The following is a 17031-nucleotide window of genomic DNA, read 5'->3' as shown; positions in this document are numbered from 1 at the left end:
ATATTATCATTCATTAGATAATTTTTTACAATTAATGTCTAGTGTATTGGGCAGTATAATATAAAAATGGGGGCTTCCCTGGTGGCACAGTGGTTGAGAGTCCACCTGCCGATGCAGGGGACACGGGTTCGTGCCCCGGTCTGGAAAGATCCCACATGCCGCGGAGCGGCTGGGCCTGTGAGCCATGGCCGCTGAGCCTGCGCGTCCAGAGCCTGTGCTCCCCAACGGGAGAGGCCACAACACTGAGAGGCCCTCGTACCACACACACAAAAAAATTAAATAAATAAATATAAAAATGGGCATAACTTTAAACTTGAATGATGAACACCATCTTCAAATCTAATTAGGGCCTCTCTGTAACTGTATTGCATAACCTCACTTAGCAATGATGCCAGGACTCTAAACATAAGCTCCTGTGTAGGCATGAACCTGGAGAAGTGGCTTTCCTGCCTCTCCTCCCCACCCAAACACATGGTCATGCTAGACCCTGGGGACAAAGAGGGTGGAGTGAGAGGAGGGTGGGGGAAATGAAATTTCCCCAAGGGCTGAATCTTGATCACATATCAGAAGCTAAATCTGAAATTGAGCCATTCAGAAAAAGTAGACCCAATATCACTGATGTCACATTAAGCTGGGTTGTTCCTTCTAGACAAGAAAAAAACTGACTTGTAGAATATTCTGAGAAACTTCAGTTGTATTACTTTCAGTTACTTCCTCATGAAGAGATAAACAGGGACTCAAGAATTTTTAAAAGGGACACTCATGAAAGAAACCACACTCACCAAGAGGAAGACCTCAATCTTGTCAACTATTCAGCTGGATTTCATGTCTGATGTCTAAAAGAAAAGATTCTCCTTGGATACCGAGAGTCTAAATTATACTCCCAGTTAAATGCCACCCATATCCCACCCCACTCCGTTCCCACAGTGATAAAAATCAGTGTTCCCAAATCTGAGTAGTTTGGAGGAATTTTAAGAATCAGAATACAGAAATGAACAAACCAAAAAACCCTCAGCTCTCCGATGTCAAAAGAAAACCAAACTCTCACTTCAGGGTTTGGAGGAAGTGGTTTAGAAAGGCCACCACTGACAAAACGGGGCACTGTTAGTGGATATGTAAATTTGCGCAGCCACTACAGAAAACAGTATGGAGATTCCTTTAAAAATTAAAAATAAAACTACCATATGATCCAGCAATTCCACTTCTGGGTATATACCCAAAGGAAATGAAATTACTATCCCAAAGAGATACCCCCATGTTCATTGCAGCATTATTTAGAATAGCCAAGACATGGAAACGATCTAAGTGTCCATTGATGGATAAATGGATAAAGAAGAGGTCATATATAATGGAATATTATTCAGCCATAGAAAAGAATGAAATCTTGCCATTGGCAACAATGGACCTTGAGGGCATTATGCTCTGTGAAATAAATCAGACACAGAAAGACAGATCCTGTATAATCTCACATGTATGGGGAATCTTAAAAAACCAAACTCATAGAAACAGAGATCAGATCTGCGGTTGCCAGAGGTGGCAGGTGAGAGGTGGGAAAATTGGGTGAAAGGGGTTAAAAGGTACAGACTTCTAGTTATGACATAAATAAGTTCTGTGGTTGTAAAGTACAGCATGGTAACTGTAGTTAATTTCACTGTGTTGTATATTTGAAAGTTGTTAAGAGAGTAGAGCTTAAAAGCTCTCATCACAAGAAACTGTAACTAAGTCAAGGGATAGAGGTTAAGTAGCCTTAATGCTGTGTTCATTTTGCAATATATACATATATCAAATCGTTATGTTGTACACCTTAAACATATACAGTGTTATATGTCAGTTACATCTCAATAAAACTGGTGGGGCAGGTGGGTAGGAAAGGCCACCCCTGTGTCCTCAGGACTCACCGGACACACCCTCTGTGTCCGTCTCCAGGCGACGCCGGGGTGAGCAAGAAGGGTGGGAAGAAGAAGGGCTCCTCTTTCCAGACCGTGTCCGCTGTGTTCAGGGTTTGTTTTTTGGCAACTTCCACATTTGGTTGTATTTCTGCCCAGTGCAACGGCGTTTGCTGAGGTAAATGTGCTTCTTCTGGTTTGTGTCCCAGGAAAATGTAAACAAACTGAGGGCCAGTTTAAGAAGCACTCATCCTCACTTTGTGCGACGTCTGATTCCCAATGAGACCAAGACTCCTGGTGAGTAAGAATCCATCAGAACAGGACTCCCTGAAATGTATGCAAAATTCTGTGGGTGTGGGTATGGGTGCACACGTGAGTATGTACATGTGTCTGTGTGCACGTGAATGTGTGTTTCCCTGAGGACAGGATTACGATAGCCTTTATCACTTCTCAGTCTATGAAATAGGGCTGCCAGATTTAGCAAATTAAAACCACGAGACGCCCCATTAAATTAGAATTTCAGGTGAGACAATGAAAAATTTCTTAGTATAAATATGACCCATGCAATATTTGGGATGTACTTATACTAAAAAAAAAAAAAAAGTATTTACTGTTTCTCTGAAATTCAAATTCAACTGGGCATCCTGGGCATATTTTATCTGGCAACCCTACTATGAAATTATATCCAAAATATTATCTACATATATAGGTACATTAAATCCATACCTTTCATAAGATTCTTAAAAACCTTTCCCCCCAAAGTGAAGAGCCACTACATTTGGCAAATAATCAGCTTAGGTGTTCCATAATAAAAACAGCATCAATAACAACGGTTTTCTGAGCCTAATGCAGTCCCATTATGAGGTTATCTCTACTGTTTACAGCAGCTCACTGCAAGATAAGCATAATCATCTCCATTTTATAAATGAGAAAACTAAGAGTCTGAGACCAGATATATAGACATAGAACACCATGTGGTACAGTAGACCTTTAACCATCAACAATCCTGGATTCACAAGTATGGCTGAGTTTCAGGGCCATCTGCCACAAAGGAAAGAACAAACCATCACACAGACTGTGGCTACGAGGCAGCTCTCTGACCAGCCAAGCTGTTGAATCCCAAAGGCTGGGCTTCTGGCATCAAGGTCCTGCTTCAGCAATGTTACAGGACAGCAGAGGAATTAGATGATCAAGGAAAAGATCCCAGCTCCACCTATTACTGCCCAAGGGACCAAGCTGAGTCCTTTAGCTTTCTGGTCTATAAAAGGAGGATTAAAACGGCATTTTCTTTATGCATTCACTTAGTTATTAATTCATTTATTTATTGAGTGAGCGCTTATAAAGTGTTGACGCATTTTGTAAATATTAACTCATTTAACCCGCCTTAGAGGGCTGTTGTGAGAATTAAATAAGCCAGGACACTTAAAGCATTTGAAACAGGTCCCATCACAAGAACAAAAAAACTGTAACTATGTATGTTGACGGAGGTTAACCAGACTTATCATGGTGATCATCTCACAATATATACACATACTGAATCAACATGTTGTACACCTGAAACTAGTAAAATGTTATATGCCAATTACACCTCAATGTCTTTTATTTTATTTTATTTTTTTTTAAATTTATTTATTTATTTATTTTTGCCTGTGTTGGGTCTTCGTTTCTGCGCGAGGGCTTTCTCTAGTTGTGGCGGGCGGGGGCCACTCTTCATCGCGGTGTGCGGGCCTCTCACTATCGCGGCCTCTCTTGTTGCAGAGCAAGGCTCCAGACGCGCAGGCTCAGTAGTTGTGGCTCACGGGCCCAGCCGCTCCGCGGCATGTGGGATCTTCCCGGACCGGGGCACGAACCCTTGTCCCCTGCATTGGCAGGCGGACTCTCAACCACTGCGCCACCAGGGAAGCCCCTCAATGTCTTTTAAATGCTGGTAGATAGCAGTACAGCAATAGTCGTAGGTGAATTTAAATAAACTCTGTCAGTTCATGATTAATGAGGTAGACAAAATATGTCAGAGTGCATGCAATATAACAAATTATATGGTCAGTTTGATCGATAGATCTCAAACACAATACTCTCATGATAGAGAAGACTTCTTTGTGTATTCCCATGAAACTCTTACAACTGATTATTTATTAGGCCACCAAGGGACTAATAAAATAAAATGAAAGAAAACAAAATGAAAGAAAATAGGGCCAAACACAGTGTGAACACTCAGTAAATGGTGGCGGTCAATTATAGTAATAATATGACTATTATAATCTTAAGAATAATAATAATTATGAGACGCATTTCTAGATGGAGACAACCATTCCATCTTCATCACAGTCAAGGGCCATGAACAGGGCAAAGATTAATATTTTGGTTTTTAGTCCCATGGTTACGGGGTGCTAGAGTCTCCCCAAGGCATTGAGACTATTTCTACTGTGGGATTGTAGGCAGGGTCCAGCCTCCATCCCCATCCCTCTGGAAAGGAACTGGCCTCAAACCTTGCCACTCAAGTCTGGGCATGTTGGGGTGTCTCATCGTGCCCAGACAGCCAAAGGAAACAAGGAAAAAGCCAAACACGCCCCGGGCCATTCTCTCCCCAGGCGTGATGGACCACCACTTGGTCCTGCACCAGCTGTGCTGTAACGGGGTCCTGGAGGGCATGCTGATTTGCAGGAAAGGGTTCCCCAGCCGGATCCTCTATGTTGACTTCAAACAGCAGTAGGTCACCTGTCTTTGAAGCTCTCTCCTTTTGAGGGTACCTCTTGCATTCTCCACAGGCACTCCTGGAGCTGGGTGTTTGGTGAGCTCACAAGCCTCCCAGGGTTTCCCTGGGATTCTTGACTTTTTTTTTTTTTTAATAACCTTAGTGAGATCTTTTATTTCTTCGTTTTTTCGGTTATATTTTTTTAACTTTTTATTTCATATTGGAGCATGGGTAATTAACAATGTGGTGTTAGTTTCAGGTGTACAGCAAAGTGATTCAGTTATACATGTATCTGTTCTTTTTCAAATTCTTTTCCCATTTAGGTTGTTTCATAATATTGAGCAGAGTTCCCTGTGCTATACAGTAGGTCCTTGTTGGTTATCTGTTTTATATATAGCAGTGTGTACGTGTCAATCCCAAACTCCCTAACTATCCCTGCCCACTCCCGACCCTAAGCTGGGATTCTTTCGCTGGGGAGATGACCCTATGCAGAGGGCTAGGCCGGCCCCAAGTGATTCCAAGGTCAGCTCCCAGACCACTCTCGCCTGACTGTGACTCCAGACCAGGGCTTCTCAGCCCCTACACTATGGACATTTGGGGTTAAACGATCCTTTACTATGGGGGCTGTCCCGTGTATTCAACCATTTTAGCAGCATCCCTGGCTTCTGCCCACAGTTGCCCGTAGCAACCATACCTCCACAACCCCCAGACATTGCCCAGTGTCCCCTGGGGGCCAAATTGCCCCCAGCTGAGACCCCTTGCTCTAGACCAGGGCTCTCTTCCCAGCTGCCATCTGGGCCCATAGGTCCAGGCCTGGTCCAGGGGAGTGGCGGGAAGAGGACCCTCTAGAATGACCGTTAACCTGCAGGTCACAGCTGATTTCAAGGCTCTTTTAAGTCAGGTAAGAACCATTTCCTCTGAAAGCACCATTCCAGCCATGCACCCAGCAGGCCTTCCTTCCATTCTGTTTCTCTCCCTCCTGCCACAGCCCGCTTGCCTAAAATCAACCCCTAGATTCCCCTCTGCCAGACTAGTCGCTGTATAATATTCCATTTCCTCCTAAGGCTAAAGCAGGAGAAGGTTCTAGAAGCCCTGGTCTCACGTGTGGAGCCTTTCTCAGGAGATGAATCCATCTGGGAAGTGTTGTCCCTCAGCTGAAACCTCTACCGTCGCCAGCACTGCCAAGCCAGTGGGGGGATCTAGGTAGATGCCAGTCCTGACCTGGCCGCCCAGTGCAGGGAGCCAGTGAGGGTCAGGCATCTCCTTGGCTCCCGTGTGCTGGGCCAGCTGCTGGCACAGCCCTTCCCCTCAGCTGCCTCCCAGGCTCCATCCCGGGTCCAAGGGATGCCACCTCCTCCCGCCCCAGGCTTACCCGTGCGACAGGGGAGGCTGCGGCCTCTCCGGCCTGGGTCACCGCAGAGTGACTGGGCTGGGCCCCCTCAGGGCTCTGAGGCCCCTGGGCGGGAGCAGGGAGAAGCAGGAAAAGGCAGCACCTCAGGGAACCGCAGGGCTGAGGACCCTCCTGGCTCTGCCCAGGGCTATGCGGCCAGAGGCCCTCCTCCAGACCGCTCACACCCAGGCCCCAAAACTGAACTGAACCCCACCCTCCCTCATCAGGCACCGGATCCTCAATGCCAGCGCCATCCCAGAAGGGCAGTTCATTGATAGCAAAAACGCTTCCGAGAAGCTTCTGAACTCCATCAATGTGGACCGAGAGCAGTACAGGTTCAGCTACACCAAGGTGAGCACAGGTGGGGCTGGGACAACCCCCACCCCGGGTAACCCCCAGCCCTGGGCCGCTCGTGAGCTGATGGGAGGAAATGGGTCTCTTTCCCATTCCGGTCAGCCTGACCATCTCTTGCCCAGTAGCCCCGGCCAATGGAACTCTGTGTCCAGGTATAGGAAGCTCTGTGTCTGTGCTGGTTTTAAGGGTCTAGAGGCTTAATTGGAAGCCAGAGCCCTACCAGCAACAGAAGAAAGCAATGGGGAGCAGAGAAAGAGCGCTCCTAAAGGGGAGAAGGAGCCCAAGAGATCAGAAAGTGTAGGGAAGAGTTCCAGGGACAGAGAGGACTTGAGAAGAATTATAACCAATAAACATGATTGCCATTTTTGAGCACATGTGCGTTGAGGCCTGTCGCATGCCTTCTATACACATTTCACCGAATCCACCCAATAACCTGATGGTGATAAGGGTGGTACTTACTTCATGGGGTTACTGGGAGGCCCCCAGAGGACAAGAAACTTGCTCAAGGTCACGTGGATAGTGGGTGACAAAGGCCAGCTGCAAATCCTGGCCTGACTCCAAAGCTGTATGTCCAGAAGAGGGCCAGGCTGGGGTCGGGGAACATCATTGCCTCAGGAAAGATCCTGCTGCCCCCAAGGGTGCCCTGTTTCCTTGAAACACCACAGGGGCAGAGGAAGCCCTGCAGGTGTGAGCAGTGCGGGGAAGGGCCCCAAGGGTGGGACCAGCCTCCTCAGATGGGCAGAGACAGGAGGACAGGGTGGCAGAGGTGTCTGTGAGTCTCTCCCCATCTGGGCCCAGCTGCACCTGTAGTTACTTTCCCGCCTCATCCTTGCTTCCTGCACGTGAACTCCATCAGAATCAGTCTACATGGGCTGGGGGGGGCCTGGAACATACTTGGAACAGGACCCAAGAGGGGCTCCTGTGGAGAGCAGAGCCTCCAAAAACCAAGTCCTGAGTGCCAGATGGCTGCTGGTGCCAACCCAGGGCTCTGAAGGCCACGGGCTGGGGTTGGGCAGAGACAGCCTCCCTCGAGGGCCCCTGCTGAGGATGAAGCAGGGCTCATCTCTCCTCTAACACAGGTGTTTTTCAAAGCTGGGTTCCTGGGACTCTTGGAGGAAATGAGGGATGAGAAGCTGGTGACCCTGATGGCACACACGCAGGCCTTGTGCCAGAGGTACCTGATGCGGGTGGAGTTCAAGAAGATGATGGAGAGGAGATGACGCAGACTCTCACCTCCCCGCCCTTTTCCTTGGAGCAGACTATGGCTTCCTGCTCTTGTCTGGGGATATTAATTTACTCGGTCACCCCTTTAACCCACATTTACTGAGCTGCAGTTCTGTGCTGGGGCCTCTGCTTGGCACTGGGGATGCAGAAATGAGCCCTGGCCTCCAGGAACCCGTGGAGGAGCAGGAAGCAGACACGTGCGTGGCTAGTTTTAACGCCTATGACAAGCGCAATGTCAGTTATATTCGGGGCGGGCGGGACTCGTTGGGGTTGGCATGAAGGGGTCAGCAAGAAAGAACTTTCTGAAGGAGGCTTTGCATGGCCTGAGAAAAGGTGGCCTGGGGGGAAGGAGACCGACAAGCAGGTCACGTGACTGGGGCGAGGAATGGAGGTCCCCACATGCCACATTAAAGAGCCCAGGTTAAATCTTGTAGTTGATGGGGAGCCATGGAGGAGACGAGTGAGAGGATCAGGTTTATAGCTCAGAGCGGTCACTCTGGAGGACTTCCCTGGTGGTCCAGTGGTTAAGACTCCGCACTTCCACTGCAGGGACCATGGGTTCAATCCCTGGTCGGGGAACTAAGATCCCGTGTGCTGCACGGCGCGGCCAAACACACACACACACACACACACACACACACAGGTTGCTCTGGCAGCTACAAGAAGAGCAGGCCTGAGGGCACAAGAGGGGCCAAGACCAGGCTGTAGCAGAAGTCCAAATAAAAGATGACAAGGACCTGAATTAGGAAACAGATCATGGGGGACAGGAGGGGAGGCACTGAAGAAAGCCTGAAGGGCCTTATTCCTTCAGTAATTCAACAGGAGGAACAGCAGCTCTGGTGGCTGGTCCTGTGTGGGAATGTCAGGAAGAGGGGAAATTGATGGAAGTACCTTCTCCCGATTCCCCGATATCCCACAAAGCTCTACCGCTGTCGTTGCCATAACGCGCCACCATTACAGATTAGTCAAGAATACCTCCCAGGCATCTGTCCCGGTGAAGGGAAAGGAAGCCAGCATGGAAACGAAAAAAATCTCAGAGAAGGGACCAGTTTAATGGAAAGAAAAGCAAGTTTTCAGGTTCACGTGCATTTGATACAAAGCTGTGGAGGATGAAGATTAGGAAACAGTGTCGGTGTCACTGGGACGTAGGCTACAGTCTAAGTTCGGAAAAAAGATCAGTCCTAGAAAGGCAAGAGTCTGGGAGGTGACCAGTGGGCTGGAGACAGGTCCTAGGTAGACACCAACACTTCAGCAGGAAGCAGGAGCCCATATGGCAAAACATAGTGAAACAGGAAAACTGTCTTATCAGGGAATCAAGGGCAGAAGGATTGGGATTGACATATACACACTACTATGTATTATAAAATAGATAACTAATAAGAACCTACTGTATAGCATGGGGAACTCTACTCAGTACTCTATAATGACCTATATGGGAAAAGAATCTAAAAAAGAGTGGATATATGTATATGTATAACTGATTCACTTTGCTATACAGCAGAAACTAACACAACATTGTAAATCAACTATACTCCGATAAAAATTCATTAAAAAAAAAAGGTGAGAGTTAACAACTCAAATGTGGGAGAAAGACCCAATTACACAGGAATGAAAGAAGCTCATCACATTGTAATTAGAGGCCACTGACAACCTTAGGCTGAGCATTTTCAGCAGGGTAGTGGGGGTGGAAGCCAGGTGGATGGGAGACCCTCAGTGGCCCTGGACCCTTGCTCACCTCCCAAATTTGCATGTGCTGTTTCCTCTGCTCTTCATTTGCAGAAGGGACTCTGGAGTCCATAGGATCTGCACAGCTTGGCTGTACCTCCTTCCCACCTGGCCGGGAAGGGTGAAGGTCATGGAGCCTGGGGGGCAGGGGAGTGGAGACTGGGTCTTGCTATGGTCCATTAACCCCAGTCCTAATGATGCACAGGGACTCCATCTTCTGCATCCAGTACGACATCCGATCTTTTATGAACGTCAAGCACTGGCCCTGGATGAACCTGTTCTTCAAGATCAAGCCCCTGCTGAAGAGGGCAGAGGCCGAGAAGGAGATGGCCACCGTGAAGGAAAAGTTTGAGAGGGCCAAGGAAGAACTGGCCACATCTGAGGCTCATCGGAAGGAACTGGAGGAGAAAATGGTGTCCCTGCGGCAGGAAAATAATGACCTCCAGCTGCACGTCCAGTCTGGAAGTATCTCCCTGAGACCAGGAGGCCCCACCAGTGTCTATTCAAGAGACAGTGGTGCCACTCAGTGGGCCTACAGAGTATTGCATGACTACCCTGCCAGGGAAGGAGGCCAGCCCGGCTTAGTGGACCCAGAATACTGTGGAAAACACATCTGCAAAGTGATTTCTGCTCACTCTGATTTCTCCCTTGCTTCCATAGTGGAGCAAGATGTATTTTGCTGTGAGCATGAGGGGTTGTGTCTGTCATCAGCATAAAAAGCTGTCAAGAATGCACCAGGTCTTTTTAAAAACTAAATAAAAAGAAATCACTGGAAGTTCCCTGGTTGCCTAGTGGTTAGGATTCCGGGCTTTCAATGCCGTAGCCTGGGTTCGATCGCTGGTCGGGGAACTGAGATCCTGCAAGCTGCACAGTGTGGCTTGCAGTAAATAAATAAATAAAATTTTAAAATTAAGTCATTCAATTCAATGTAGAAAGAGTAATTTTCTATACAAGATTTTCAAGAAAATAATTATACTCTAAAAATGCTTTATATATATGTAATTCATAAATTACTGTTCATTTCCTTTACAACAAATATAAAATAAAATAAAAATGCTTTAAAGATATGCGTTTTTTATCAAAGAAATAGGGAAAATGAAACCATACAACCAGTAGGTAACACTCTGGCAGCATAATGGTCTCTTTTCACAGAGTTAAGACATTTAACGTTTGCCCTTTTTAATAAACCCCCAACATTTTACTGCTTGTCTTTTACTGCTCCCCTTTTCACTTTCCCAGTCAGTACGTGCAGCTGTTAGGAACCCTTTCCCAAGCACAGCAGGCAGGAAACAGTTTTGGAATCAGATCTCTGGGTTTACATCCCAGATCCCCCACTTGGGAGCTGTGTGACCTTCGGCAGGTGACATCCTTTTTGTGCCTCAGTTTTCTATAAAATGGGCACAGCAATAGTAGCCACCTTGCAGCGTTGTTGGGAAGATCAGGTGAGTTCATGCTTGTACAATGCCAGCACACAGCACACGTTCAACAAACACAGAGGCTATTCTCGCCAGACTCTTTTCATCCTTTACCTCGAAATGTGTGTCCAGTTCTTACAATACTCTGGTAGGAGAAGACACAGTCCCATTACGTTTAAGAGCACAATCAGCTAATCCTGGCCACTCCAAGAGACTCATTACAGAGTCTTCTGGGACATGTATGTATTAAGTGATGACAAAATCACCTAGTTTTGTCTATTTGGAGTTTTCAGTTCTGTGGCTTGAGGAGGCAGGGCTGAGGAGACACAGGGTGCACTTTTCTGCTGAGAGTCTAAAAAGGTAGTCATGTGTGGGAACTATTAGTTAGCTTGTGAAAGCACAGGGCAGATGAGTTGTTTTTCAACTCCTGGCAGAAGGAAGAGTAAAATGGCTGGGGGTCCAAACGTGGCAAATTTGCAGAGGCTTTATGAATGCCATGAACGCCTTTGCTTGAGATTAGCTTAGGTGATTTTCTATTAAGTAGATGACATCCTTAGTGGTTAATAAAAAAAGGACTTGGGGGCTTCCCGGGTGGTGCAGTGGTTGAGAGTCCGCCTGCCGATGCAGGGGACACGGGTTCATGCCCCGGTCCGGGAGGATCCCACATGCCGCGGAGCGGCTGGGCCCGTGAGCCATGGCTGCTGAGCCTGCGCGTCCTTAGCCTGTGCTCTGCAACGGGAGAGGCCACAACAGTGAGAGGCCCGCGTACCGCAAAAAAAAAAAAAAAAAGGACTTGGATGATATATATGTGCAAGTGTGTGTGTGGCCATGACTCATTCCTTGACTTGGGTACAGATAATGGCCTTTTGGAGGGCAAAGCCCTTCCCTTCTGGGGTTGGTCAAGAGGCTGATCAAAAAATAACAATCTGTAAACAACAAGGCCCTACTGTATAGCACAGGGAACTATATTCAATATCCGGTAATAAACCATAACGGAAAAGAATATGAAAAAGAATATACATGTATAACTGAATCACTTTGCTGTACAGCAGACACTAACATGACACTGTAAATCAACTATACGTCAATAAATTCAATTTTTTAAAAGACATAACGATCTGGTTCTTTCAGGAAACAGAAAGCCTGATGGATGCCGAGGAACGGTGCGAGGGGCTCATCAAAAGCAAGATTCAGCTGGAGGCCAAAGTGAAGGAGCTAAACGAGAGGCTGGAAGAGGAGTGGGGAATGAATTCTGAACTGGTTGCCAAGAAGAGGAACCTGGAAGATAAATGCTCCTCCCTCAAAAGAGACACTGACGACCTGGAGCTGACCCTGACCGAGGTGGAGAAGGAGAAGCACGCCACAGAGAACAAGGTGAGCACGCCCAGCCCCCGCCAGGACCAGACAGGCGGGGAAGGAGCCCGTTCACCCAACATTGTCCAGAAGTGAGAGGGGAGCCAGTGGACGGGTGGTTACTTCCCAACGAGTCCGCCTCTGCCCTGTTCTCGACCCCATGGGCTCTTCCCCACTCTGGCTGCCTGCCTGGTTGCACCACAAACTTCTAGCCCTAACCCTTCCTCCACAAGCCAAGAGATGCTTCAGGAGAAGCATGTGGCACAGGGGGAGTCGACAAATGTGCCTACAGGGCCAGGCAGATGATAAGGGAAGCAGGTGGTGAAGAAGGCAGAAAGCTGGACCACACCAGGGATTGGCAGGGAGGTTAGAGGCACAGGGACCCTCGTGCATTACTGGCAGAGTGTAGACTGATGCAGCCTTCGGGAACGCCGTCTGGAAATTCTTAGTCGAATTAAGAATCCACACATCCAGACTTCCCTGGTGGTGCAGTGGTTACGAATCCACCTGCCAATGCAGGGGACACAGGTTCGAGCCCTGGTCTGGGAAGATCCCACAGGCCGCGGAGCAACTAAGCCCGTGCGCCACAACTACTGAGCCTGCGCTCTACAGTCCGCAAGCCACAACTACTGAAGCCCGCGTGCCACAACTACTGAGTCCGCATGCCACAACTACTGTACCCCTGCACCTGGAGTCTGTGCTCTGCAACAAAGAGAAGCCACCGCAATGAGAAGCCCGTGCACCACAACAAAGAGTAGCCCCTGCAAGCCGCAACTAGAGAAAGCCCGTGCACAGCAATGAAGACCCGACGCAGCCAAAAATAAATAACTAAATAAATTTAATTAAAAAAACTAATCCACACATCCTTCAACCCAGTGATTCTGCTCCTGGGTATACAGACCAGGGAATTCTTCTGCCAGGTCCACGAGGGGACATGTATGAGGATGTCCGTGGCAGTGTGGCTTGTGGTGGGGGGTGCTGGAGGCAAGATTGGGGTCCACCCTGGAGGGATGGAGAGGTGCGGGGCAGAGGACACATGGCAGGGTACATTACACAGTCATCAGGGCAACAAGATGGATGTAAAAGAGGACAAAGGAAGAAAAAGAAATATACAGCATGGTACCATTTATGTAGACTAAAATCACACGCACACAAAATAACACACACTTCACAAAAATAAATGAAAAACACAATCCACGATTCACATCATAATGGTTGCCAGTGAGACAGAGGCAAGGATGAGCTTGGCCAGGTGTGAGATGACCCGCGTCATTGTGGGACAGACAGTCGGGCGTTGATAGGGAGGTGATAGGGAGGGGTGGGGACTGCGGCGAACTGGAGAGCACTTGCCCTGCCCCCAGGTGGCAGCCAGGGCCCAGCGCCAGCCAGATAGTGCCCGGTGGCAATGTGACTCCAGCACTGCCAGAGCTTCCAATTTTCCTTGAGAAACCAGACATCCCAGATTTTATGTGAAATCTCATGTTCTTTCAACTTTTATTCAAAAGTTGTAAACTATTATGTGGCCAGATTCGGCCCATAGGTCAGAAATTACCAAGCTCTGATCTGGCAGAGTGTCATACATGGAAAATAGTTCAATTTAATGCCTTAAAGTCTCTGCGGTTGGTGCCGTTGTCCTGCTTCCTGACACACAGGACTCCTGTTCTGGATCTTCCTGCACAGCACCTCATGCCTGTCCTTCCCCTTCCTGCCTCATTCTAAACCCCGGGTCAGCTAATAAACAAATCCCCATGGATGTACTGCGATGAATACAGACTGTTGTGTTCCTTCCAGAGGCCGCATATTTGCATTTATCAGTGTCCTTCCTTGTACCTTATAACACCCTCTTTAAAGGAATCCGCCTTATGGGGAGGGTTTGAGGCTCTGTGATAGGCCAGTGAGGATTGAAAAAACCCAGAGGCTGCCAATTTCAGGATGGTGCAGCCAACACAGTGAGCACCTGCTGGGGAGGCAAAGAAGCAGTAGCCAAAAAACAAAAAAGTCAAAGAAAAGGAAAAAAAAGAATCAATAGCCTTTGCCAGAAGCTTCTGGTTTAATTGTTTGAACTTTCAATTGGTGTTGATATTCTCTTAGGCAAAGAATCTTTCAGAAATAATGACAGCGCTTGAAGAAAACATTTCCAAACTGACCAAAGAGAAGAAATCTCTGCAGGAAGCCCAACAGCAAACATTGGATGATCTTCAGGTTGAAGAAGACAAAGTCAGTGTGCACATTGCAGATGTTTTCTCGTTTGTCATCGTCCTAAGAACTCTATGTACAATGTTTTGATCATGAGAATTATTTTTCATTTCACAGTTATGTCAACAATTTCCTTGTTCTAGCACCTTTAACTAAATAATCTATCCTTCCTCAAATATTTGAATGTCCACATTTATCATTTACTCAGTTCTTTTATGTACAATTCCTGGGCCTGTTTTGGGATATCTGTCCTATCAAAAATGAAAGTCTTTTTAATTTTTTTTCACCTGTGTGAAAAATAAGAAATGGAACATTCTCAAGATTGACTTCTTTCCCCACCCAACCCTCTCCCTTCCAATCGTTGTCAGTGTCCAAATGTAGCCCGAACCTCTTATCTAATTTTTCTTGTAGAACATGTGCCTGATAAATAGCAAGAAAAAACTGGAAGCTGACATAGCCCAATGCCAGGCAGAGGTGGAGAACTCTCCCCAGGAGTCCAAAAATGCAGAGGAGAAGGCCAAGAAGGCCATCACGGATGTGAGCTCCATTCTTTCTTATCAGAGATGCTGTCTGGAGATAAGAAAGGGGCTTCTAGGGGCTTCTAGGGGCTTCCCTGGTGGCGCAGTGGTTGAGAATCTGCCTGCCAATGCAGGGGACATGGGTTCTAGCCCTGGTCTGGGAGGGCCCCACATGCCACGGAGCAGCTAGGCCCGTGAGCCACAGCTACTGAGCCTGTGCGTCTGGAGCCTGTGCTCTGCAACAAGAGAGGCCGTGATAGCGAGAGGCCCGCGCACCACGATGAAGAGTGGCCCCTGCTTGCCACAACTAGAGAAAGCCCTCGCACAGAAACGAAGACGCAACACAGCAAAAATAAATTAATTAATTAAAAAAAGAGTTAATTACCAAAAAAAAAAAAAAAGAAAGAAAGGGGCTTCAGCCAGGACCTGCAAGTAGGTTTCCTCTCCTCACCCCTGCATTCAGTGAGTGGTGGCTTCCTGGAGAGACGGAAGGAGATGGAGCCTCGGCAAAGGCCAAGTGGGAGGGGAGCCATGCAGAATCAGTGGTGGCTGCGGGAAGGAGGAAAGCATCAGCATGCCTAGTACCAGCCTCACAGCATCCTCCGTGTGCCCGCATAGGAGGGCTGGGTGGCCCACTGATGCCTCCTGTGAACTTAACCAGGCGGCCATGATGGCCGAGGAGCTGAAGAAGGAGCAGGACACCAGCGCGCACCTGGAGCGGATGAAGGAGAACCTGGAGCAGACGGTGAAGGACCTGCAGCACCGCCTGGACGAGGCTGAGCAGCTGGCCCTGAAGGGCGGGAAGAAGCAGATCCAGAAGCTGGAGGCGCGGGTAGGGTGGCGGGAGAGGACTCTCCCTCCCAGAGTGACACCAGGTCAGCTGCCTCTGGCAGAACCACAGTCCAGAAACTTAGGTGGCGGGGATTTGGGCACTGAGTCGACTCTGGTTCAGTTTGAGGACCACTTGTGAAACTCCCTGTGAGCCACATGTCCCCCCTACTTCTCCCTCTCCGGTCCCTACGCCCCAAGACACACACAAACCCACTTTCGAATGCGTATCCCTCGATACCTACAACGTAATGACATTTCAAATGTTCACATTCTGTTTTTATACAGATTCAGATCTACATAAATGGAGGGGGAAACATACTTTACAATCATGAGATTACACATTTTGGTGTAATTTACATTTTGGACCAAGCTCCACTTTGATAAACAATGGCCCATCCTACATAAGATATGCAGTCTCCCTTGCCTTCCCATTCCGGGATCTCATTCCCTTCCCAGATTTCCTAATGCCGAAACACAACTTGCAATTCTGCTGCCTTTCTCACTCCACCCTAAATGCAGGGTGATTGGCGCTTCCCCCAGGCTAACTCGCCAGCAAAGTGCGATCCACACGCAGAACAGTCCTGATTTTTCTTTACCTGGGAGCGTATTTTGTAGTTTTTAGTTTCTTTGCTGGTGGTTCCCTTTGTTTCCTATACCCCTTGCTTTTCCCGTTAGACCCTGGATGGTTTGTTTTAGTTGTTTTTTTAAACAGGCTGCATTACCCATTTGCAGTTTGGAGAAGGGCTCGGAGGAGGAGGATGTTAAACTGTCTTTGTTGTCCCCCAGAGAAGGGGCATGAAAGAGGGAAAGAGGATGAAGGGGAGGAGAAGAGAAGGAAACAACTTCTCCCGGCAGGAAAGACCCAAACACATTCTTCACGCCAGCCTCCCAGGGATGTGGTCACCGGCACTTGTACACTTTAAATGTGAAACAATTATTTGGCTAAAAACTACAAGGCTGTAGACACATGAGTAACAAAAGTAAAAACCAGGGAAGTCAGAGCTCCTCCCCAAATTCTTTAAATGCTTATTTTAAATTATTCCCAGTCCTCTTCTATTAAAACAAACTTGGGCTTGTCCTTCACACGAACCCCTCGCTGGACGGAGGAATTAGATCCCACGCCACCCCCTTTGATACTCTGATTCCTGGGTTGGCAGGGAACCCTCCGCCAACCTCCCCTCTGTCGTGGTGAGGCACCTTGACTGTCCTCCAACCCCCGGCTGCCCAGTTATCTTAGTTCCATTAAACTTGCAGAGGCCTAGAGAGAATTCCCAGAGAAGCTGATGGAAGACAGCTTCCCGGGGCCGGTGGGTGGGGTCTTCTCTGGAACAGTGCCCAGAGCTGCCTGTTCCACTGGTAGATTTCAAGGTTGATCCAGTGAGTCTGCAGGCCCAGAGCCGCCCTCTCTGTGGCTACTGGGATGCCCAGTGACTGGCTGCCACCTCCA

General features: G+C 48.0%; 1 pseudogene across 1 annotated transcript in view; it reads left to right on the top strand.

The window, feature by feature from the left end:
• LOC308607665 (myosin-13-like) overlaps window positions 1–17031 on the top strand; it is a 39223-nt pseudogene that overhangs the window by 17156 nt on the left and 5036 nt on the right. The window contains exons 13-22 of the transcript in view: window positions 1927–2000; window positions 2096–2183; window positions 4475–4592; window positions 6196–6319; window positions 7402–7538; window positions 9477–9736; window positions 11825–12060; window positions 14131–14256; window positions 14647–14772; window positions 15415–15618. The product of the transcript in view is annotated as a myosin-13-like (transcript). The remainder of the gene's footprint in view (window positions 1–1926; window positions 2001–2095; window positions 2184–4474; window positions 4593–6195; window positions 6320–7401; window positions 7539–9476; window positions 9737–11824; window positions 12061–14130; window positions 14257–14646; window positions 14773–15414; window positions 15619–17031) is intronic.

The sequence above is a fragment of the Mesoplodon bidens genome, assembly GCF_964165515.1.
Source record: "Mesoplodon bidens genome assembly, chromosome: 19".
NCBI classification, from domain to species: domain Eukaryota; kingdom Metazoa; phylum Chordata; class Mammalia; order Artiodactyla; family Ziphiidae; genus Mesoplodon; species Mesoplodon bidens.
Note: the sequence above shows the minus strand (reverse complement) of the source record. Positions and strands in the feature narration are given on the sequence as shown.